The sequence below is a fragment of the Marmota monax genome, unplaced genomic scaffold (genome assembly GCF_021218885.2).
Source record: "Marmota monax isolate L192 unplaced genomic scaffold, Marmota_monax_Labrador192_F-V1.1 WCK01_AAM20220418_F8-fsc00061, whole genome shotgun sequence".
Taxonomy (NCBI): Eukaryota; Metazoa; Chordata; class Mammalia; order Rodentia; family Sciuridae; genus Marmota; species Marmota monax.
The window spans coordinates 6,546,611-6,571,437 of NW_026695230.1; positions in this window are offsets into that span (position 1 = coordinate 6,546,611).

Sequence of the window (24,827 nt, forward strand, 5' to 3'; positions counted from 1 at the left end):
CCACTGTGGGGAGGAAGAGGTGGCCACTCTGCAGGAGAAAGAGCTAAGTGAGTGACATCCAGTGACACAGTGGATCTGTCATTCATGACTTCTGTCTCTGTTCTGGAACCCATGTGGACAGACTAGGCCACACCTTCCCCTTCCTCTCAGGCTCTGAGGGCAGGTGGGGGTAGAATCTTTGCCAACATAGAGGCTCTGGCCACCAAGAATTGATGGCTCACCTGGTCCTAGATACTGAAATGTGGTGACCGCCCTGGTTGAGGCTGGGTGAGGTGTACAGAGCTCAGACTCGGTGAAGTATTCAGGGATGCCGGAGGTAGCAACGTGGTCCCGTCCTCAGGGAACACAGCATGGTGCTGGCCACCTGCCCACCACCCACAGCAGCAGGAGGGTGAATGGTGGCTCTGTGGCCCTCTTGCCTTCATTCTTTGCCTGGGGCCCTCTCCCATCACACCCTTCTCCTGCCCTCTTCCCCACCTACCTCCCTCTGCAGAAGCTGTCCCTTAGTGGGTGTTTCTATAGACTTGTCCTTGAGATGTTTGCATCCTCTTTTTGTCCCTCCCCTTCTTTTTCTTAATTTTCAACTTCAACCTTGATCTCAGTTTTGATATTTGAAATCAGTGACATCCTTTAAATAGTAAGTAGCTAAAAGACACCTGCCTCTTATCTTTAATTAATAAACCCCATGGTGTCATTGGCTTTGTAAACTATGCTGGTGTGCGAGGGAGAATGATTGCTCCCCAGAGGTGTTTTCGACCTTAGGCTCTGAACCTTCGAAGAACAGAGGTTACTTTGCTTGACAAAGGTTGATTTTGCAGATAAAATTAATACTCTTGAAATAGGCGATTTTCTTGGTTTATTTAGGTGGGCCCAAGGTAATCATCAGGGCTCTTAAAGATGGAAGAGGAAGGCTAAAAATCGAGAGAAGGAAACATGACAATAGAGACAGAGGCCACGCTGATAAGACTTGGGATGGATCACTGCAAGACTTGGGGGAAGACAAGGAAAGAGATTCTCCCCTGGAGCCTGGTGAAGGATTCAGCCTGCTGACACCTTGACCTTGACTCTGACCTCCAGTGCAAAATACATTTGCATTGTTTTAAGCCACAGAGTTGATGGGAATCTGTTACCATAGCAATAGTAAATGAACACAGCCACCTTGGGAAGAAAGGGAAGGAAACCCTATTTCTTAGAGAAGAGCTCACACTTCCCAGCTTTGGTGTCACTGGGTTTCTTTGGAGTGAGTGAGTGTGTGAGCATGTGTTTGTGTGTGTGTGTGTGTGTGTGTGTGTCTGAGATGTGACTTGTCCATGTGGCATATGGATGTCTTTTGTCTCCCAGACCATAGTTGACACAGGACAAGTTTCCTCAAACAAATCAGACACTCTCATCTCAATGGAGCCTCTGTGCGGAGGTAAATTCACATGCCCAAGTGGCCCTTCCTCAGAGACACATCAAGGGCACCATTGTGTTCATGCACTAATAAGCAGGCCCAGGCAGTTGGCTCTGCTTTTCTTGGGCTTTCTTTTCACAGTGACATCTGCTGGGCTTCAGCTGGCACCCTGGAGCCTGTGCAGGAGAGCCTGGTGGTGAACGAGATGGGGGACTGAGGCCCAGGGGAAGAGGCAGCAGTCCTGACTGCATCTGACTTCATAAGTGCACACAGGTGTCACAGTTAAACAGAATTCTGATAAAATGACCCCGTATCTTTTATTTGATAAATCGAACTCTGGAAAGTCCCCAACAGTCCTTTGGCTCTGCTGGGATGCGGTAGACTGTGGGGGTGCCCAGAGGGTTTTGAGATCAGAGATGAATTTGAAAAAGGCCTCCTTTTGGCTGAATGACCGGGTTTGTTACTATTTTTCTCCTCATCTATAAAATGGGAGAGAAGAGGGAAGTTCAGAGTATCCCCCAAAATTTGTGTATGTGTATAGCACAGTCCCTGGCTCAAAGCAAATCATCAAGATGGCAGCTGTTATTTGCAGGTAAATGGATGGAGTTGGAGAATATCCTGCTAAGGGAAGTAAGTCGATCCCCAAAAAACCAAAGGCCGAATGTTCTTTCTGATAAGTGGATACTGATCCATAATGGGGAAGGGGCATGGGGAAAATGGAGGAACTGTGATTGGGCAAAGAGGAGAGAAAGGAGGGGATGGGGCACGGAGGCAGGAAAGATGGTGGAATGAGATAGACATCATTACCCTAGACACATGTATGACTGCACATGTGGTGTGACGCTATATCAAGTATGACCAGAGAAATGAAAAGTTGTGCTGCCATTGTGTACAATGAATCAAAATGTATTCTGCTGTCATACATACCTAATTTAAATAAATAAATAAATAAATAAAATTTTACAAAAAGATGGCAGCTCTTGGGATTGCCTTTATTTTCTTGGTCTATCTAGCATCAATATGGAGAAAAGCAAGGAAGCAAGACTAGGATTCTGTGGGCAGTTATCTTGTTTGAAGAATCTCTGCTGAGAGGTTTCCAAAGACATAAAATATTTTTCTCCTTGGTTCCCTTTACCCACGCAGCTTCTCTTACAAGCTGTGATTAGAAACCTGTTATCTGAGTTCCTGTCTTGAATTCGGCTCCATGTGCCTGTTTTCCTTCTCTTCGCTCAACTGTGTTCTCAGCCAAGACATACCCATTTATTAGAGACTCCAAGGCTGATGAGGAAAAGTGCTGATCTGGGAGAGCAGAGGCCAACCTGCAAGAGGTACCTGATTGCTCCGTCCTGTGGGGCAAGGAGCGCAGTCAGGGCAGGACACCTTCGGGACTGGGATAAGTGGCCATTCCCCAGCTGCAATCTCAGATGACAGCTGCCCTGGCTCCACTTAGAACGGCAGGGACTCTTCTGGGGCCAGGTGGGACTGCCTTCCCTGAAATTCAGGATGGAGAAGAGAACAGAGCTGGTCCCCAAGCCTGGCTGAGTGGGAACAGGGCTGCTAAGCACAAGTCATCCTGTCTTTCTTCTTGGCTAAGAGGGCTCTGAGTTCGCAGGATAGTCATGGGGGGACATCTGGAATGGGGGGGGGGCGGTCACAGTCATCCCCCAGGGACTTCCCTGAGCAGGAGCTGAGGGAATGGTGGGAGTCATTTCCACTGGGCCCTTGTCAAAACCCCATGGAGAGGCCTGTAGGTGGTCTAGTTGGAGAGGAGGCAGAAAAGGGCACAGGAGTGGACACGTTCCTCTTCCCTGGCAGCCACCTGTGTGGTCCCATGGGAGGTGCGAGTGCCAGCCAGAGCAGCGCATCTCAAATCTCAACATGCATGCTGGGAGCCATGTGGAGAGCTTGTTAAAATGCACACTCTGAGTCAATGAACCTGGAGTGGGGCCTGAGATTCTGCATGTCTGTCAAGATCTCAGGTGAAGCCAATGGCTGGCCCACCTCTGGGATGAGCCAGATAAAACAGAAATATAAATGATAATGCAGAAACAAGATGAGGGTCTTGCAGGAGAATTTTCTCTTGACTTCCACGATGTTCTGGGTGCAGAGATAATACAGAGTCCTTTCTCTTCCTTCTGGCCTTTGGGTTTCCCCTCTGTGTGCACCTCCAGAGTGGCAGGTAAGGGGGAGAAGGGTGGGAAAGGGAGAGAGCCATGTGGGGTCAGGAGCACTGGGCCCCACCTGTGTCCTGTTTCCCACTCTCATCAATTCCAACCCCTGAGGCAAGGAGACCTCCCAGCCTGTTTCTTCATGTCTCCCTGAAGTGCTAGCTGGGCATCCCTAATCTGAAAGTCTGATATCTGAAAACCTCCAAAATCTGAAACTTTTAAAGCACTGACACTCATTGGATTTTGGAGCATTTCTGATTTTTTAAATTGGGGATTAGGGAGGCCCCACCATTAAAGTCTATACAAATATTCCAAAATCCAAAACCTCCCAAATCTGAAGCTCCTCTTGTCCCAAGTATTTTGAATCAGGTATGTGCAGCTTGTATAAGAGTTAGGACTAGGATTAGGGTGAGAGTTAAATAAAGCAACAAATGTGAAACATCCAGCAAATTACCTGGCACATAATAACATGCAATGTCCAGTACATTTTGAAATTAAAAAAAAAAAAAGCAGGCTCATTCTGCGCAGGATCTTGACAGCCAAACAAAGGAGTTTGGCTGTGCTACCAAGGAGCCAGTTACAAATGATTCCTAACTCGGCAATAAAGCCAGCCCCCCAGGGACCTCTGCTGAGCTGCCTCTGAGTAATTCTGAGTTCTTAAATGGAACACAAACAGATACAATTATAGCATTCAAAACCAGTCCTGAATGCGGACCTCTCACTAATTCCCATTAAGCTTTTGCCTCGGTCGGTCTGACTTGGTCTGATTCCACAGACCCTGGATTTCCTGGAATCATCCGCCAGCTCTGTCTCCTGCTAGACTCGGAGACGAACAGCAGGTCGTGCGGGACTGCACATCGGATGAGCATCCAGGATGATGGGGAAACCACAGAACCCATAACCCTGCCCAAAGACCTTCCAGATCTGAAATCCAATGAAGCTAGAGAAAGAAACGACCCTTTATCCAGGGTCCTTGCTAGAAAAGGACAGCCTAGGGGCTGAGCCTCGATGGGTGATGAGCTGAAGGAGTATAGGAGGCAGGGCCTCAGCCTTGGCGGGGAAGGCTCTGGGGCTGCCCTCCTTGCCCACCCTCACACAGACCTTCTCAGGGAGGCACAGCCTAAAATTTTAACTTTAAAAAATTTAAAATAACATTTAGGAATGGTTTGGGGCACAGAAGCTTAAATATTTCTACTGAGTCATTTTTTTTCCCCTATAGTATGTATACTTTTCAGCAGTTTTTTAAAAAATGTTGGCACTTCCCAGAGGTGATGGCAAATTCACTTCCGGTCAGCGTGGAGGGGGTCTTGCCTTGTCTTCCTGGCGAGAGAATGTTAGCTGGGGCTGGACCGCAGCTCCAAGGGATGAGTAAGTGCCCCTCCCCCAGGCCAAAAGAGCTGATGGGTTGGGCAGTTGGGGAAAAGCTGGGGCCTTCAGAGCAGCAACTTCTTAGGGGTTTTGTTCCCACTTAATATCACTTGTCTTGCTCCCTCCCTGGTGGCCTCTCCAGAAGCAAGTGGCTGTTCTGTGCAGTGGTTAGGGGCACGAACCTGGACACGGGCTGCCGGAGGTCCGCCCCAGCTCTGTGACCCACGAACTAGGGGCCTCAGGTAGGTTAATTAGCTTCCCAGGACCGTGGTTCTTCCCCTGTAGAGGGGGGAGACCCACACCGTCTCATGAGGCTGCTGTGGGTTTCAGGGGAGTTAACCCCTGGGAGGCATTTAGAGCATTTCCTGGCACCAAGTCGGGCTCGAAAGCTCTCAATACATCCCAAATGCCAGTATCTCACATTCCCAAACTCTCCATCCAATGCACCCCACCCCTCTCCTTCCACAGTTCACCATCTCTAAATGACAGCTCCACCCTCTAGTTGCTTAGGCCCCAAACCTTGGAGTCATTTTTGACATTTCTTTCTCACGCTTCACATGCCATCCAATCATGTGAAATCCTATTAGCCCTACTTTTAAAATAAATCAGAATCTGGCCCTGCCTAACGACCCCACAGCCTAATCTACTGCTATCTTTCCTTCTGGCTCTCGAAGTAGCCTCGTGCTATTCTCCCCTCTAGGCACCCAATCCCTTCTGCACACAGTCTCTTGAGTAATCCTTTTTTAACACTTAAGTCAGATTATAATTTTCCTGTGCTTAACACCTGCAAATGCCCCCATCCCACTCAGTCAAAGCTTACGTTTTAGCAGGTGGGGTGTTTTATATGATCTGCCCACTACTTCTCTGAGGTCTCCCCCATTTCCCTTCCCCAGCTCACTCTCTCCAGCCACATGCTGGGGGACAGTGCCTGGGATTTACCAGTGGGTCAATAGGCAAATGAGGGAATGAACACCTGTCAGCTCTGCCCACAGGACCTTCCGTCAGGGTGGGGAGCTCAGACTCACTCACACCACCAGGGTGACATGCTGAGGAGCAAGAAGAGGGCAGCGCAGACCTCAGAAGGGCTGCTGAGGAGGAAGGGGAAGGAGGAATAGTGGGAGTGGTGGGCGGGGGAAGGGGGTAGGGAGTGGGGGTGGGGTGGGGTGTGTGGGGGGGGGCTGGAGCAGGGTGGACCTCCTGCAATGGGGTGCATGGGTGGTCCGGCAGAAGGAGAGGCAGTACCTGGGGCTCGTCATAGATACAGGGCCTGACTTGAGCACAAATTCCAAGGTAGCTGCTCTGAAGGAAGGTGTTGGTGGGCCAGTCCAGGGGCCTTTGGTAACTCAGCCACTTAGCTGATGTTCCACCAGGCCCTGTGCCCAGAGCCAGCTATGCAGAGACGACAGCAGAACTCAAAGATCAGACTGAAGCCCTTGAGAGAACAAGACTGTGTTTGTTGTTACAATGACCAGGAAAGGGGCAGCACAGAACTGAAGGATCTGTGGAGCACTTTACAGTTTAGAAGTGCTTTCTCACATAGGATTATGAAGTCAGGTGGCATAGCAGGAACATGGTGGTGGCTGCTGCAGGGAGCCTGGGCTGCGGTCCTGCTCCACCACGTGTGGCTGCATGTCCTTCAGTGCGTGGTGACCACCCTGACCTTCTTTTTCTTTATCTGTGGAACAGTGGTGGCTAGTGTTCACCAAATACTGAACACCCATCTGCTGTTGTGAGTGCTTGTATGTGTGTTAACTTGTTGGACCTTCCAAAACACACCTATAAACTAGGTGCAATTGTGACCCATTTGGCAGGTGTGGAAATTGAGGCTCAAAAAGACCAAGACTCTTGGCCAAGTCACACAGCAACTTGGGAGAACCCAGTGATCCTGGCTCCGGAGGCCACAGTCTTAGCCACACTGCTACACTGTGGATGATGACAGAAGCCCTACCCCAAAGTTTTAGGGAATCAGTGAGATTATCATACATACAAATAAGCTCCCCTTGTCTAAACAAACCCAAGCACGGCTTTACGAGTGACTAGTTAAAAGTTCTAGGTAAGTAATGGCAGTGATTATTTTATCTGAAGCTCATGATGTTAGAGCAGTTGGCTGTTCTAGGAGATGTTATTGGCACCTTGGCATCACCCCTTGACCTTATCTGGAGATCACAAACAGATGATGATGACGTCCTGCCCAGGGACACTGTCACTGACATTTTCTCAGAGAGGATTCTTGTGCATCAAACAGGGCAGGTCAGAAGTGCTGGGTGTCCACACCCCAGGAGCAAACCTCAACCAACAAAGCATGTGAGTTATGGATTAACACCCCAACTTCTTTGTCCCTCAGTGGGACGATTCTGAGATGTGTCCCACACAGTCACTCAGAGGGTCCCTTATGGGGGCCCCAGCTGGCCACAACAGTACCCCTACCGTATTGGTCATTGGTGCTTCCTTGCCCCACGACCCTCCCTCTTCCCTCATGGTGCTTCCTGGGGTTGCTTCCTGAATCACCGACTTGCTCCCTACCTCAGTCTGAGTTGCAGGATCCCAAGGAAAGTGGGGACACAATTCAGTTGGGAGAGAGAAGAAAGGAAGGGATAGCCCTCTGGAGGCTTGGGATTTTTCTGGACGGAGCCAACTAGGGGAAGAGCTGGGGAGAGGCGCAGCATTTATCCGGCTCCAGTCTCCCAGATGCTGCTTCTCAAACAGCGCAGCCCCGTAGCCCATATTTCACCTGACACTTCAAACAGATTGGCCAGCACGGGATTCTGGCAGGAGCCCGATGCCTCTGGAGTAGATTACAAGAGCATTCCTTGCAACTCGTGGACATGAGCGTAGAATAAACACAAATAAGCTCCCCTTGTCTAAACAAACCCAGGCACGGCTTTACGAGGCGGTTTTCTTTCCCCATCCCTCCCACACTCCTCTCCTCAAAGGCCAGGCTTGTTTGCTTGCTTAATCCCAAACCCTTTGCACCTTCAAAGGACCCCTTTGTGTCTGGGATGAAGGCGAGCATTTCTGCCTTGTGGACACAATTTTCCAAATGAATTTCCAAACACAGAAGAGCCCAGATGATGAACAATGAGACAACATCGTGGCTTTGGCCCGTTGGATGAAATGAACAGGAGGTAAGAAGCAGAACATGAGAACCGATGAATTTTCAGTAGGTTCCTCCAGCCAAATGCTTGGCAATTTCACTGGAAAGGATTCTCAGGAGGAGAGAGGACAAAGAATAGGGTGGAAAAAAAGCAAGTTGCTGGCTCATCAGAGTAGCTTCCTCCCTTGACAAGTCGGTCATGAGGCAAGAGAGACAGGACAGAGAGAAGAGGACTGAGGGCTGGCCAGCATGGTGGCAAAGAGGGCTTTGTCACCTCCCAACAAGGGTGGCCTGAGTCACAGGCCCTGGACCAGGCTCAATGTCTCCCTGCCATTCCTTCAACACAGACCCTGAAGAAATTCTAAGAACAGGGGCAGCTGGCTGGAGCCACCCAGAGCATCCAAAAGCGAACCAAAACGTCACAAAAGGATTCTCCCCACCACTACCATCCCCACAAAAACTGGCTATGAAAGAATATACTAGTGAGAACCCACAAAAGAAAAATAGGGGTTGGGGGACCGGGGATACTATAGCATAAGATTTTTAATCCTAGGTACTCAGGAGGCTGAAGCAGGAGGATTGCAAGTTTGAGGCCAACCTCAGCAACTTAGTGAGACCCTGTATCAAAATTAAAAGAAACAAAAGGACTGGGGATGTAGCTCAGTGGTAGAGTGTCCCTGAGTTCAATCTTTAATCCCATGAAAAAAATACTCAATTAATCAATCCAAAGCAAGGTGGGAATGGGGGGAGGGAAGAAAGAGGGATGCATCGGGGGCTATTTGTATTGCCATGTGTCCTGCTCCCTAAAGATCAAGTTATTCCTATGGGAAGCACCATAAGCTAAGTGCTTAAATGCTTGACCATGGAGCCAAACTGCCCAGGAAGGGATCACCTCTAGCTTTCCTTTATGATGAACTTGAACAAATTACTTCACATTTCTGTGTGCCTCAGTTTCCTCATCTGGATCTTGGGGCTTAGAGGGTTGCTGTGTGGGTTGCGTGCATACATGTAAATCACCTAGAAGGGCGTGTGTCCCATGGTCAGCAACAACACGTTAGCTCGAATTACTACACAACACGAGCAGACGACTCATCCACCCCACACCAGTCTCATCAGTGTAGCAGAATAAACATTCAAGAGGCAAAAAGGCATGAGAATGGGTCAGGTCCCCTGAAGCCAGGAGGCCACATTTGCTTTGAACAAAGCCATGTGAACACCTTACCTGCATACAGCTTCCACGGAGCACAGACAGCTCACAAGTGCAGCATGAACTCTGAGGTCCCCCTGGCATTCCCAAGTTCTCTTCCACGTGGTAGAAAAGTCACTGCAGGACTCTGGATTAGAAGCAAGGCTGAGGCCAGGGCTCTGCCCTGACAGAGGAAATGGCACACCCCCTCCACGCCTCCCAGAGCAGCTCTTGCATCTGGCAGAGCCTCTTGCTGTCAGAGGGGCCAGCATCTGCCTCTGCCCTGGCCAGTGGCTGAGGCTTGGCATGGTTCAGAACAGGAGGCCGGCAGCCCCATGACCTGTCTATTCGGTGAGTGGCATGTCCTCCCTCTCCACCCCAGCTCAAGACAGAGGCCTGGGCTTTTCTCTGCTGAGCTGTCTTCAGGGGTGAGTGAGGCCACTGCCACCCCCCATTCCTCTCCTGCAGACACACATGCCCCAGCTACTGTTCTCTGCACACATTCCTCATGTACCACAGACCCCCAACTCCTGCAGCTAAAACACCCGCTCGAGGAGACTTCTGCAGCTTGGGAATGAAGCTGGAATTAAAACAAAGACAAAGGGCCACTATCAGTAATTATTTCTGAAGTAACAAGCAACTAATTGGGACTTACTGTTATTAAAAACCTATACTGCAGGCAGTAATTAAACTGCCGCTAACAAGGATTTCCGCACCAGGCTCTGCAGCCACCACATGGCTTCTCCCCTCATCCCGGGTGGAGAGGGCTGTAGCCGGAGAAAATAAATGGCTTCTTCGTGCCCCTCCAAGAGATATCATTCATATTTGAGATTTCTGCTCAGGGAAGTTGGAGTGCCAGGGCAGAGGGGCCAGATGAGGCACAAGGACAAGAAGCAGGGTGCGTCGAGGCTTCTAGATTGTGCCATTCCCTGGAGGATGCTGACATCATGCCTTGGGCAATGGCTGTGGGACACTGTCAAGTCAGTGGGAAAAGAGCTGAATCGACTCTTTTATAAATAGATCGATGGCACACCTCCCATACATGAGGAGGTCTGGGAGATGAGATGCGTTCATACACATTGTTTCATTTATTCTTCCTAACATCCGTAAGGAGGTGTCCTTAGGAACTACTTTATAGATGAGACTTGGCTCAAAGACATGAAGTCACCTGTGTCAGCTCACCTGACTGCTGAGCAGAGCAAAGGCAGACATAGAGCTCAGAAGGAAGAGGAGACTTGGGTCACACCCTTGCAGGTCACACTGAGATGGTAGAGTCCGTGGGTCAGGCTGGGTGTGGCCCCTTTCTGGCTGCCTGCTGAGCTTGTCAAGTTGTGCAAATGCTCTGTGCCTCAGTTTTCTGCATCCGAAGAGTGGGGATAATCATCCCTATCTAGTGGGTTGCTGTAAAGAACACCTAACATTGCTTGCAAAGTACTCAGATGGCAGCGTGTGGTAAATAGTCAGTAGAGGTCAGTTATGTTCTAGATGGATGCTGTTCACATATTCTCAGAAGTAGCACTGTCTCTGAGCATGGCTGAATTCTGGCAATACTGAAAGCCACAGAAGTCTAAGCAAACAGTGTCTGCCTGCCTGTATCTCTTGGGAAGCGGGCAAACTAGCCCAGCGTGCTGGCTCTACTCTGAGGCTCTGCCCTGGTGTCCGGGGCAATGGGAGGCTGGCCAAGCTCCCAGACAGCCTGTCTCAGGCTTGGAGCACAGAGCCGTTGCCTCACCAGCTTGTAATGAGCTACGTCTCCATCCTGATTAGGGGAACAATCCTCACACAGAGAGACCCAGGGGAAGGAAGTGACAACATGTTGGGGACAGGGCATAACCTCACCTCCCAAGGAGGAGCTAGCTTCTGTGGAGCTGGTGACTTGAAAGAAGCAGCCCAAGATGGTGCCCATTCCCGGGGAGGGGGCCAGGAAGTTCCCAGTGGGACCAATGTGGGTCAAAGTGGGAACCGCATGAGAGTCTACCCAGACCTCTGTGTGTGAGCCTGGGCGGCAGCTACTTGGAACCTCTGGTTTGCCAAGAAGGGACAGCAAGAAGACCAACCTTCCCTGGGCACATGCCAGGTCCCAGCCCAATGCCAGCCCCACGGCACCATCGTGACCATCAACGGTGTCTTCTCGTGTAGAACCCTGGAGCGCTGCCCTCTCCAAATCTGTGGCTTGCAGCCCATTTCTGGGTTATGAAAACAGTTTAGTGGGTGACTAATACCATTTTTAAAATAACATGATTTCAAAAAAAAGAGAAAATTTCCAAGTACACTGCACATGGTAAAGAAGAGTCTGTTTTATAGAAGTTGTATTTATTTAATATGTATGTGTGTTTGGGAGTGGATTGTGATGTGACGTCAAATGTAGTTTTTTACTGAGGATGATGGTCAAAATAATAATTCCTGAAAGCCACTGGTTAAGAACACAGGCTGTACACGTGGAAGGCTGTGGGACCTTGGTTAAATCATAAAGCCTCCCCATGCCTCCGTGTTCTCACTTGTAAAAGGGGGATGCATCCATTTCGTACCATTGGTGCATAGAATGAGTTATACTGTGAAGTGCTTGGAGCTGTGTAATGTATGCTGTCATCAGTGTCATCTCAGCTGACCCAGGGGCCTCTGCAGAGGTTCAGTTTTCCTGTAGGTGCCAAGACCTTCCTGAGTCTGTCTCCTGAGGATGCTTTCTGGCCATGGAAATATGGTCAGCTCAAGCACAGGGCAGGCCAAAGGGGTGGGGAACAAATGCCCCATGACCTTCTCATTGCCTATGAAGAATGGGAGGTGGTGGCTGAACGATGCATGCAGCCCCTCACCCAGCAGTGTAGCATAGGAAGTGTGTTCCTCACAGTCTCTTAGAAGGAACCCAGTGAGACTGAGCCCCAGTGGCCTTGGAAGCAACTTCTTCCTCATCTGACTTCCTACACTCTCCCTCCCAAATAAACTTCTAGCCCCCAGGTCCTTATCTTGGTGTCCGATCTTATTTTAGACAAATTTAAGCAAGCAGATTCTGGTGCAAAGTAGGTGCTCAGCAAACGTCAGTTATTAGGGACCAGGTTCACATGGAGACAGGACCTGTGCAGGTGCTCAAGATGCATTATCTCATTTGATCCTCATTCCAAATCTGAAAGGTAGAAACCAATGGCTACCATTTTCCAGATAAGGAAGCTGAGGCTTGGAAATGTTCAGCACTTTTCTCGAGCTTATATGGCTACAATGGGCAGAGCTCCCTTCTGGAACCACATGTGTTACCACGGTCCTCCATTTAATCTATACAACCCCACATGCCAGTTACCGTCTGTTGTCACTTCCATTTTACAGACGTGGAAAAAGTAAATCCAGGAAAGTAAGACACCTGACTCCCAACTATTCACTGCTATGCTGGGACCAGCACCAAGCACTGTGACTTCTGGCCTTGTACTTCCCATGACAGCAGCTACCTCAGAGCACCCTGGAGAGGGACAGCATGGGAGCCAATCCCTTCCCTTAAGTAAAGCCCCTGCAGTAGAATCAGGACAGCTGCCATCACACCTCCTGGCACAGGAGAAAGGACACAGGTGAAAAGAAGGGACACCTTTTGTAAGGTTAATGAGACTTACAGATAGATATAATCTGTTATGGTAATGCTCATGTCCCAACTCCTCAGCCTGCTAAATGGGCTGATGGCCTGGGATCAAGTCCCTCTCACTCACTGATGGCCTTGACATTCATCACTCCATCTTTATCTTCAGCAACCCAACAGTCCCACCAAGGAACCCTGAGTTTAATGTGCCTTTGGTTTGAGCTCTGTCTGTACACAACTCACTGTGGCTTTTCCCCTGGAGGAGGCTCTCAGTGTCTCGGCCTCCTCATCTATTAAATTGAGATAATCCTAGTACCCTCTTCATGGGTAGGGTGAGGATTAGACGAGTGAATTGCACAAACCTCAAAGCTGGCAAAGGACTCATATCTAGCATATATGAAGAATTCCCAAACACTCCATTAAAAATTCAATTAGAAGATGGGCAAAAGACATATAAAGACATTTTACCAAAGGGGATATACAAGTGGCAAAAAAAAAAAAAAATCTGTGAAAATATGTTCAACATCACAGCTTTCAGGAAATACAAAGTAAGATCCCACGGAGATGTCACTATACACCTACTAGAACAACTAAAATATAAAACAGTAACAACACCAAATGCTGGCAAAGATGTGGAGAAACTGAATCACTCATACATTGCTGGGGGAATGTAAAATAGCACAGCCACGCAGTGCATGTAGAAACAGTTTTACTCTTTCATTAAAAAGTAAACATATGGTTACCATATAACCCAACAATGGTACTGCTGGGCATCTATCCCAGTGAAGTAAAGGTGTATAGTCATGTGCAAACTTATACACAAACGTTTATAGCAGTTTTATATGTAATAGTCAAAAACTAGAAATAATACAGATGCCCTTCAGTGGTTAAACCATGGTATATAGGTAGTTCAGCAGCCCTTGGATCTCCAAGGTCCATATCCACAGATTCAATCAACTTTGTATTGAAAATATTTGGGGGAAATATGTGTCTGTATTAAACATGTACAAACTTCTTTTTCTTGTCATTATTCCCTAAACAATACAGCATAACAACTATTTGCATAGCATTTATCTTGTATTAATAAGGTATTAGAAGTGATCTAGAACAGATTTAAAGTGTGCAGAAGAATGCGTGTAGGTAACATGCAACTACTGTGCCTTTTATGCTGTGGTTGGAATGTGTCCCCCCAGGTTCATGGTTGGAAACTCATCCTCAGTGCAACAGTACTTGCAGGTGAGGCCTGACAAGGGCCATCAGGCCAGCGCCTGCTCGAGTAGATTAGTGCTACCCCCACAGTGGGCTGGCTGTTGTGAGGGTGGATTTATTACAAAAGTGGATTCAGCCCTCTCTTGCCTTCTCATTCTTGCCCTCTTTTCCCTTTCGCTTTCTGCCATGGGATGAAGCAACACTGACGTCCCTGCCACAGGCTAGTGCCAGGTACTTGGACTTCACAGCCTCTAGATCTGTGAGCAAATAGTTTTCTGTGGTTTATAAGTTACCCAGTCTCAGGTATTCTGTTTTCACAATGGAACGTGGACTGACAGCTTTGTTCTCCCAGCTTTTGCCCACTACAGCCTCCAAAGCCTTTCTTGGAATCTAATGCCAATGTCCAAAGTGCATGTGCACAGAAGCCCATTTACGCAACAAGGGGCCAGCCCTCTGTTTATGCTGAAAAGCTGGACGGAGATCTAGAGTGGACCGTAGAAAGCAAGGAGAACTTCCACTCTGAGACTTTAAAAAAGCTTCCCAGAGTCCTTCCAAGGCCCAGCCTATGAAGGCAAACTCCCACCTTCTATGGGTCCTATACTTTAGACCTTTTCCTTTCAACAGAAGTCCTGAACCCTCTCCTATGTGTACTTATTGATTTTTTCCTCCCAGATAATACTGGTTGGGTGGACAGGATCCAAGGTCTGGTTGGATCATTGTAGAACCTAGCTTGGATTTGGCCACATGGAGGTGTCCATGTTCAATTTCATTCAAATCAGTCACTACTGATTTATTGAGCACCTGCTAAACTCAGACCCTGTATTAGGGCAGGAGGTGAGAAGACAAGACTATCCCTTAGTGGAGAGGAAGAGGCAGCCATGCTGTGGGACACACAGGCAATGGCAGTGCTTGGCCTTCTGGAGCCATAGGTGAAAAACTACCCTGGGCTGTGTGACCAATAAAGACAGTCACATCCCCTAACCTATCCTAGAAACTGTGGGGGCAAAGTGTCACTCCCACTGAGAATGGGCATCATTGACAGGGGCTCCAGGACTGTAAATGGTCTAAGCTGAGACCCAGGGTACACTTCCACCAGAGCCAGTGTGTTGCAGTGGTGACCAGGAGACCTGTGATGTTTTTAAGGTCATGAGTGAAAGTTGGATACAACTCAATTGCAATATTAGAAATGCACTAAAGAATAATGTGCTTTTGCTCATTAGCCAAAATAGCCCTGTGCTTTCTACAATTCAACTTCTGGGGCCCTAAAAATGAATTATCTAAAGAAACTACAGTTCAAATACTCCAGGCGGGATAATTTTAAAGTACGTCATTAGCATTTTCATATTGAAGGGGAGACATAAGAAGCCCATGTGAGAAAACTGTGACAAGATGGTCTGATAGAACGACCGTGGCCTCAGCCAGGCTTCTTTTGAAATGGGGCCACCTTGAAGGTAAATCTTGACTAAAGCTTTGGAGAAACCAAGGTGACTCTAATGAGTGGTGGAATGAATCACAGCACGTAAAATTCCTTAAAAAATAATTCATGGACTTGAAAAAAACGTGGAGGTGGTGTTTGTTTGGTTGTGGGTCCTTGTCAGGACCGTTGCTTGAATAACATCCTCACTTATCCATGTCCATTTGGGTCTGCCTTTACCAGATGGTCCCCCAGGGCTGGGCTCAGTTGATGCTTTTGGGAAATGGATTTTTGAGCTGAAAAAGACAAATTTCCCAGGTGTGTACTCAAGTTTCCAAAGGAGAACTGGATTAAAAGAACACCTGGGAGGGAACGCAGAGATCCTCTTGAGATTTGCTTGAGAGTTTTCCTGGAGGCTCAGGTTCTTTGGAGGGGCCCACTGGGACCTGCTGGGCAGCCCTGGGGAAGGGGATATTGAGAGGCTGTGACTCAAGGTCTACATTTGATTCACCAGAAGAGGCCAATGTGACCATTTTTTACACATCAAAGTTCCATTTATGTTGGAAAAAAGTTTCGATGGTTTCAGGTTTAAACCACACTAAGCTAGTGTAACACCACCATCATAAAATAATAGTAATTATTAAGAGTTGCTGATTTTGAGGGGTGAGTATGTGCCAATCACTGTTCAAAGTGCTTTACACGCACTATCTCATCGAACCCTCAAAGCAGCTCTGACAGGGAGGTCCTCTCATTATCTCCATTGCATAGAGGAGAGAAAACAGGCATCAAGGAGAAGTAATTTTATGAATGCACTGTGGTTTAGTCAGCTTTTTCGTTGCTGTGACCAAAAGCCCTAACAAGAACATTTCTTGAGGAAGAAAAGTTTATTTTGGGCTCACGGTTTCAGAGGTCTCAGTCCACAGCTGGCTGACTCCATTGCTCCAGGCCCAAGGTGAGGCAGAACACCATGGCAGCAGGTGCGGTGGGGAAAAGCAGCTCAAGACACGGCAATCAGGAAGAAAAGAGAGGGACGAAATATGTATCCCAAAGGCACACCCCCAGTGACCTACCTTCTTCAGCTACACCCTACCTGCCTACGGCTACCACTCGGTTTATCCATATCAGTAGATTAAGCCATTGATTAGGCCACACCTCTCCTAACCTAATCATTTCACCCCTGAACCTTCTTGCATTGAGCTTTGCACATGAGCTTTTGGGGGATACCACATATCCAAACCATAGTACACGTGGATCATAAGAGATGGACTCCAGCTTTGAACCAGTGCAGCTGGCTCCTGAGCCTGCATAATTCAGCACCACACAGTACTGAGGAAGCTGAGGCCTGGAGAGATACAGGGACTTGTCCACTTGCCCAGGCTCCACAGTGGGCCCCGGGGAGAGCCAAGGCTAGAATCCAGATTCCGATTCCCTCTTGGGTGCTTCTTCCTCCTAACACTCTCCCCTTCCCTCTCTCCTCCATCTTTAAGTGTGCCCTCCGTAAGAGACTCACAAGTGGCTTTAAATAGACCATCCCTTGGTTACCAAGCATCTGTGCGCCCACGCTGGGAGCAGTGGAAGGAGATGGAGCTGTGATGGTTGATGTGCTCAGGACTCTTGCTCTGAATGGACTGGGCTTTTTCTTGCCTGGAGCCTCACTGCCCTCCCCCAGCTGTAGATGCAGAGGTGTCTGGTGGCCTGCACTGTCTGCCCAGCCTCACTGCAGACACTCTGCTATTGCAGACATGTACACCCCCTATCCCTTTGCCCTTGCTGCTCCCTCTGCTAGAGATGCCCATCCTGTTTTATGGATCTGGCAGACTCCTCCCCAGATGTCCCCTCTCCAGAGTCCCGACCTCTCTAACCTCCCTTCCAATGCAGAATCAGCTACACCCTCTGTCCATGGCAGAGTGCGGATCCCCGGTACCGTAACCACTGATGGTTACATCAATTACATCATTTCCTTGATGGGAACACAGGCAAGTGGTCCCACTTTTACTTTCCTAAAACCAGGATCATTCATGCTTCTGTTTAATTTGGGAGTATTTCTTGTTTTCTGAAACGCTGTTATTGAATTTAAAAAGTGTTTGTAATCAATGTCATCTTAGGATCCAGAAAATACAGGATTTCTCTCCCACCAGACTGTGATTTTACCTGAGTGGGGGTCATGACCCAGGTGTTTCTGGACCCCCCAGCAGCCAGCACAGAAAAGGATCAGAGGACATACCAGGTGGTGGCAAGTCATGGGGCTCAGGGGCTGGATGACTCCCTTTGTGCCCAGGTTTCCATGGGAGGCATCCTAGGCCAGGAGAGCCTCCAGCCACCGATTGCCCATCAAGTTCATGGCACATGAACTGGAGAGAAACATGGTGAGAATGGCAGGCTTCCTCCCCCCATCTCACGTGGCACACACGAGGTTGACCCAGCTCGGCAGGAAGCATGTCTCTCTCAGATTCCAATAACATCCTACCCCATTCGTGGCTTCTTTTTTTCTCTCAGATGTAGCTAAAGTCACTTCACTGATGACAAATTCTGAGCCTTTGCTTTTTTCAATTCTCTATTTCCAAGAGCAATTTCCAACAGACCCTCCACCATTCTCTGGCTTCATTACTTTCTGGCTCCAACCACCTCCTCAGGCCCTCCAGGTGGAATCTCCAGTGGCAGTGGTCTACCATTTTCCCTCGTGGGGCCTCGTTCCTGTATACCATATGTGACGATCTCAGACTTGATAAGCTCTAGCAAGTTACATGGGACTTTGCTTATCATTTCCCTTGCCCTTGCCCAGGCTGCTTTCTGACAGGATCCAACTCCAGGCAGCCACTGTCAAATGCTCTGGCTCAGGAGGGGGATCATTTTTGCAGTTGTGGACCTAGATGCCCTCTAAGGAAACTTCTCATTAGAAAATCTGTGGTCTTATGTATACCGGAGCCATAAATCAGATTGGTTTGAACAATCCCAAATTTATATAATGTTTAAATTGCTCTTTAATAAAAGAAGTCTGTACACTGGATATATAGCTGAAATAAAAGTAGCTAAATATATTGGATATATTACCTAGAGTTTTGGGGGGACAATTTGACTAACCTAGGACTCTGACCTAAATAGGAGCACGTTGGAAGTAGTCTGAAGCAGCTGACCAGGAATCTGGCTTTTCTATTGGATAACCAATCAGGGAACAATGGAATAGTTTCTTGCACAAATAGTGACTGAGCATCTACTACACCCTAAGCACTGCTCTACAGGTTGAGGAGTCACAGACAAAAGTAGTAAAGGACCTTATGGTGCTAGACCAAGAGCGAGACCCAATGGCTTTCTATCTGTATATTACATTTATGGCCTTGATTTGGGTTCATTTCTTTTTCTGTTGCTAATCGTCTACCAAAACGAATTGCCTTCCCTTCCTAAGTGTAGTGGAGCTGTGAGATGAAATGAGCCTGGGTTCCTGAATCATTGGGTGAAGAAGAGCCATCCACTGACCAGAAATGCCAGCCTTTGACTATCACATGAATAAGAACTCAGTTTCTCTTGTGTTAGGACCTTCATACACTTTTGGGAGGTTCTTGGCATAGAGGCACACATTACCCAAACTAATACCCTATGTGAAGTCACCCTCATTGCTGCACTGGTCTAGACACACCATTGTCTTTCCATTGCTGACCTTCCAAATGGATTTGGATACCCAAAGCAAAGGTTCATCAGCCAGGAGTCAGGCCTGCCTCGAGGTCAGATGCCATAAACTCAGACTGTAAGAGTTAAACTCCGTCCTCCTATAAGAAGGACTAAAAAGCTCGGATAAAACAAGTTTTCAAAGTTTGACAGAAAATTGTAATGCTTCCCTGGGAAGTTCCCAAGCACCATGTTCCTTTTTGGGAAATCAGTCTGGGAACAGGACAACCTTTAAACTGTCAGAAGCCCCTGGTCTTGGTTTCAGTACTAAATGACTGTGGTTCTCTAAGGGTACAGGCAGAGTAACAACCACCTGGCAAAGAGAATTTAGCAAGTAATGGCTTCCCAGTTGGGTCAACAGCATGAGTCAGAGTGCGATAGAAATGAACAAATCCCATTCATAAATTTCCCAGTTTAAGAGCGTTCCCAGTCATAAAGTCAGCAGAAAGCCAGAAGACCTACAATTGTCCAATTAGAGGTTTTATCCAGGAAAATGCACATTCTCAAAGATCCTGTTTGGTCCTTGAGCCAGGAGTGTAGCTGGGCTGGTTTGGTAGGCTGGGCCTCTGGGGTTTATAGCACTTTTCACTTCAGAGAGAGAGGACAGAGGCCTTCTTAGAGTCTCTAGTTCCCAAGTTGGAGTCTGGGAAGGGCCTAGAGATTCCCAAAGCCAGCCTTCCCAGGAGAACTCAGGAAAAGCCAGGATCTACCTAAACCAGGTCATCTGGGATGGGGAGCAACAGCTAATAGCTACTGAGCACTAACCATTTACTATTATTGAGTACTGGTCCTGTTCTAATTGCCCCACACATATTATTGCATTTCATCTTTATTGCCACCTTACAAGGAAGGCTCTGTTTCCCTCCCATCTTCCAGATAATTGGTGAACAAATGTCCTCAGTCGCAGGTTCAAGATTTTTTATTTTTTTAAGTTGTTGATAGACCCTTATTTTATTTATTTATATGCAGTTCTAAGAATCAAACCCAGTGCCTCACACGTTCTAGGCAAGAGCACTATTGCTGAGCCCCAGCCCCAGCCCAGGGCCAAGATCTGAACCCAGGTCTACAGATTGTAAAAACCCCTGCCTCTACACTGTGTCCATGATCCCAAGGGCCCTCACTCCCTCTTTTTTCAGCCACATGAGCTGTGCTAAGAAGGACAAACAAATGGAGATCTAAAAAGACATACCGTCACCAGTGGGCAACACTGTGGGGAGCCAGGCTCCAAGAGAATCTCCAATTTTTGCCAGCATAGTGTTTTATGTAAATGATCGTGATAAATCCTCATAACTCTCCTGCAAAATAGATGTTATAATACCCGTTTGACAACTGAGACCACCGAGGCTTAGAGAGGTCGTAAAGATTCACACAGCTAGAAGCCATGGTGAGCCTGCCTACATGGTCCCTGCTCAGAGTATTATGGAGGATGCTGAGCTTGCCCACCTACATATGCATAGTACGGTATTTGTTCTTGGGAGGGACTTCATTTCTGTCAAATTCCAACTCACTTGCATACATTCCATAGCCCTGGACATTTAGGCCATTTACTAGATGAATAATCTTGAATGTATCCCTAACCTTCTCAGAGGGGACGTGGTTTCTGCTCTTACGTGATTTGCCAGCCAGACCAGGGGTTGGCAAGATTTCCCCACAAAAAGCCAGAAGGTAGATATTTCAGTCTTTGGGGACATCTATGCTCTGCAAGGCAACTATTCAACTCTGCCACTGTGTTACAAAAGTAGCCAGAGACGATATAGAATTTACTGCATATGGCCAGATGTGGCCCTTAAGCCTAGGGATACAGATCCCTGACCCAGATGGCCCACAGATTCCACAAATAAGTTATACCTTCCATTGTGCGAGTGTTACAAAGGAGAGATGTCACCAGGCTCTGAGGTCATATACCAGGTGGAACTAGCCTCCAGAAGGGTCAGGACCTGGACAAGTTCACGGTATAAATCAGGACTGGCACTGAAGTTCAGTCCTCCTGATTTCCTCCACGTCCTCCTTGGGAAGTTAATGTTCCTTCTAGAGGCTCGGTGACAATGGAGAGCACTGGCTTTCTGCAGTGCCTTGGCTTAACCTCTGACTGGGGCCCTGAGGCTTCCACTAGCAAATCATCTGCTCTTTCCAGCAGGACTGGCTCCCGCAGCACCTTCTGGAAGGCCGTTACAACAGCTGCAGCAGCACGCGCAGCGTTAATTTATGAAAATCTCAGCTTGTAAAAGCTGAGCTCACAGGCAGAGCTGGGGGAGGCAAGCTGTACTGGAGACTGGCTCGAGCTGCTGTTTGCGTCTCTCGTAGCCACAAAAGGAAATGCTGGAGCGGTCTTTGGAGAAGGGGTGGCTGGTGGGGAGGGGGTGCTGCTGGATTTAATAGCAGGAATACAAGTCGTTTGTCTTTTTGTAAAATAGATGTGTGTTTAGATGCAGAAAATGCTCTGGATCCTTTCTTTCCTCCCCTTGCAGGCATGAAAAGCCCTGAGCAAAACAAAACACTGCTGATTTTGAGTCTATTTTTGGGCTCCTGTCGCTAATTGTCTGCTTCCGAGGCCTCTGCGCAGGCTGCCTTCTTGAAGAATAGCTCTACCAAAGGGAAATGGGGATGAATGAGCGGCTTGCTGCTGCTGCCATCACCTGAGCAGAAAGCAGTCCCCAAAGGCCAGCATGGCTCATGATTGCTGTTATTCCCTCTCTCCCTAGGTACCCACTCTCCCCACCGGCCCTGGCCACGCAGCGCTTGCTGGCACTAGATTGAGGCTGCCCACCCTGTGCCAGAAAGCTCTTTACCGAAGGAACTAACTCTGATAAAGGGGATAAAAATAGCCAGCAATGATGGAAAACATTTTGTTGAGAGATCTGTTGACAAGAGGGGAAATTGAGCTGTGAAAAAGATAGGTGGTGAAGGACACAGAGGGAAGAGCGGCCACCCTGGGGCAATCCAGGGAGTCCAGCAGTAGCCGGCACAGGGCAGGATGCCTGCAAGGAGGGATGGCCCAACTGGCCGACGGCTTCTTTTTGACAGAGGCCCATACTCGTGTGATTTCTCCCAGGCTCAGAGATCCAAAGGAGGGACGGACAATCTGCAATCTCCTTCACCTGGGGGTGGTATCTGAAAAGCAGCCCCACGGAGGAAACAAGCAGAGTGCAGGGAGGAAGCCAGGCAGGAACTTGGCTTCTGGAGTTCAAGGTTGCCACTGTTCTGACTGTCATTTTCTAACACAGTGACTTAGATAAGCCGCTTGCCTTCTCTGAGCCTCATTTCCCCAGGTGATTAATAAGGACAGAATTAGACTGACATCAGGGCTCTGGTGATAATATGTACATACAATCTCCCAAAGTGGCATCAGGCAGGCCATCCAATGTACATGGACGGGGGGGGGGCCTTCTATGTGCAAGTGCTATCCTGGGTGCTGGGGTAGACAGAGTCCTGCTCCAAGATGCTTCAGTTCCTTAGTGAACCCAGCAGAGAAGGGAGATGCAGCCTTACAATTAAATAACCAGTATCACTCACCCAGATAGAAGGACCCCAGAACACCTTCTCTGGGTTATAGAGACATTATTCTGTCCAATTCTGAGTGTCTACTATGCCCTACAGGCTGCATACATACAGAGGAATTGAGGAGAGAGGCCCAATCTGCCCCTCTGAGACTCATAGGCAGCAGGGAAAAGAGACAGATGAAGAGATAGATGTCATTCAGCATGTAAGTGACCACGATAGAGTCTGGTTGAACAAGGAACTGTGAGCTCTTACTTGGGAGCAGCAGGTCCTTGAGATTTCCAGGCACTAGAGCGGGCAAGTTTTTCCAACAAGCTAAATATATACAAGTTAATCATATTCATGCATTTGCATAAATTAAAAGGCAGCAATTATATATTGCAGCAATTCTAAATAATTTCCCAAAATAACCATCTCAGTACATGAAAATATTAACAACGGTTATTTCTGAGTGGTGGAATTATGGGTGATTTGTATTTTCCCTCAAGTTTTCTATGACTAGATTATTTTTGTAATAGGAAAACAAATAAAATGTGAGTAAGAGGAGAGCTGTCCCCAAATGCCCCACAGATGGAAAGTCTATACTTCCAGATTCTGCTGAGAGTCTCCCTGTGACTCCAAGCATGGGAGTTGTTATGTTTAATGGCTGACTGTTCACCTTCTCAGTCTGTGGGCAAGAACCAAAAATAGTGTGCTACACTGGCAGAGCGTGTGGATTGCGGGGAACCCAATCCACGATGATTGTGCCGAGGGCTTTGAGATCTTGCTGGGCTATACACTGCATGTGGGATCTTGGCAGGCATTTTGCCCCCGCCCCCCGAGCCTGTTTCCTTATTCTGTATGGTTTAATGAAGACTTCCAGGAGCACCCCAAGCCCACCTGAACTCCCCTCAGTAAGGTCCACACCCTGATGGATTTTTGCAATGGGAACACCCCTTGTTTATAGCTGCTTTGCCTCTTCTTGTGCCTAGTACAATGACCTCAGTACACATTTGCTGAATGAGCGATGGAATGAATTAAATGCCAAGCCTGTGCTAGGCCCTGGCGCTGCAGAGCTGAATGCCTGGACCCCGGGCCATCCGGAGCTCACCCTTAGTTGGATCTCCATCTCCCCCATGCAGCACAGATGATGCCCAATTTTTTTCAAAGAGCTTGTAGGCAAAGAGAAATCAGGAGAATGGGGAAGGAGGATGAAATCCCCTAGCGGTGACTGAGAAGGAACTTGCAGAGGAGGCAGAACTTGAGCAGAAATGAGAGAATGAGAAGCAATTCCTCTAGGTGCAGAGACAAGGTAGGCAAAAGCGTGGACCAGGCAGAAGCAGGCATGTGGTGAGGCAGAAGCAGGAGCAAGGAAAGCCATGTATGGAGACCCTTGAATCCAAGCCCAGAGGGTCTGGTTGGCATTCTAGCTGCCGTAGGCAGTCCAGGCAGGTTTAGAAGTAGGACTTTCGGGGTGTGGCCTCCTTTCTGCTGGACTGCAGGACAGAGCATTGTGCGTGCATGTTAGATGCCAGCCTTGCCAAGCATTCTTCCGCCTACCCATCTCGGGGGCTCGGCAATACAGCCAGTTTGGAGTTCATCACTGCCAAATTTAGTCATCAGCAAACAACTCTCTAATTTAAACTAGCATCCGTGGGAAGGGTCGGCTTTGGCAGGGCCCTGATAAACATGGACATGAATAACCTTTGCCAGTTGCAGCAAATTAACTGCATAAAGGACACCCTGGGAGTACCCGGATCTTAAGTGCAGCCAACCCTTGCAGATGCAGGCTGAACACCTTGTCTGGGCTGGAGGAGCAAAGCTGCAGTTGTACTCTACACTTCCCATCAGGAAGAGCAGGGCCACTAGCCGAGGTCCAGCCACCCCTCTGTATGAACGGCCCCCTCAGCCTGAAAGCCCTTCTCCCAGGGTCAAGAATGGTTAGCCTGCTCTGACCTCTCAGGTCTTGGTTCAAATCTGTTTCCTTAGTGGTGCTTTTCCTGATTTCCCATCTAGAGGTAGCTTTACTGCCCCCAGCATCACTTTCTGTCATATGATCTTACTTTCTCATTTGCAAAAGGCTCATTTTATTTTCCTGCATAGCTTATTCTTTTCCTTTCCACTTAGCTCTAACTAGAGTTAGAATCTTGTCTTGCTCATAGCTATATTCACAGTGCCTGGAACTTAGAGGTTGCTCAATAAAAATGCATCAGAAGGAAGGAAGGAAGGAAGGAAGGAAGGAAGGAAGGAGGAAGGAGTGAGGGAGGATAGAAAGGTGTTTTTAAAAATTTTTTTA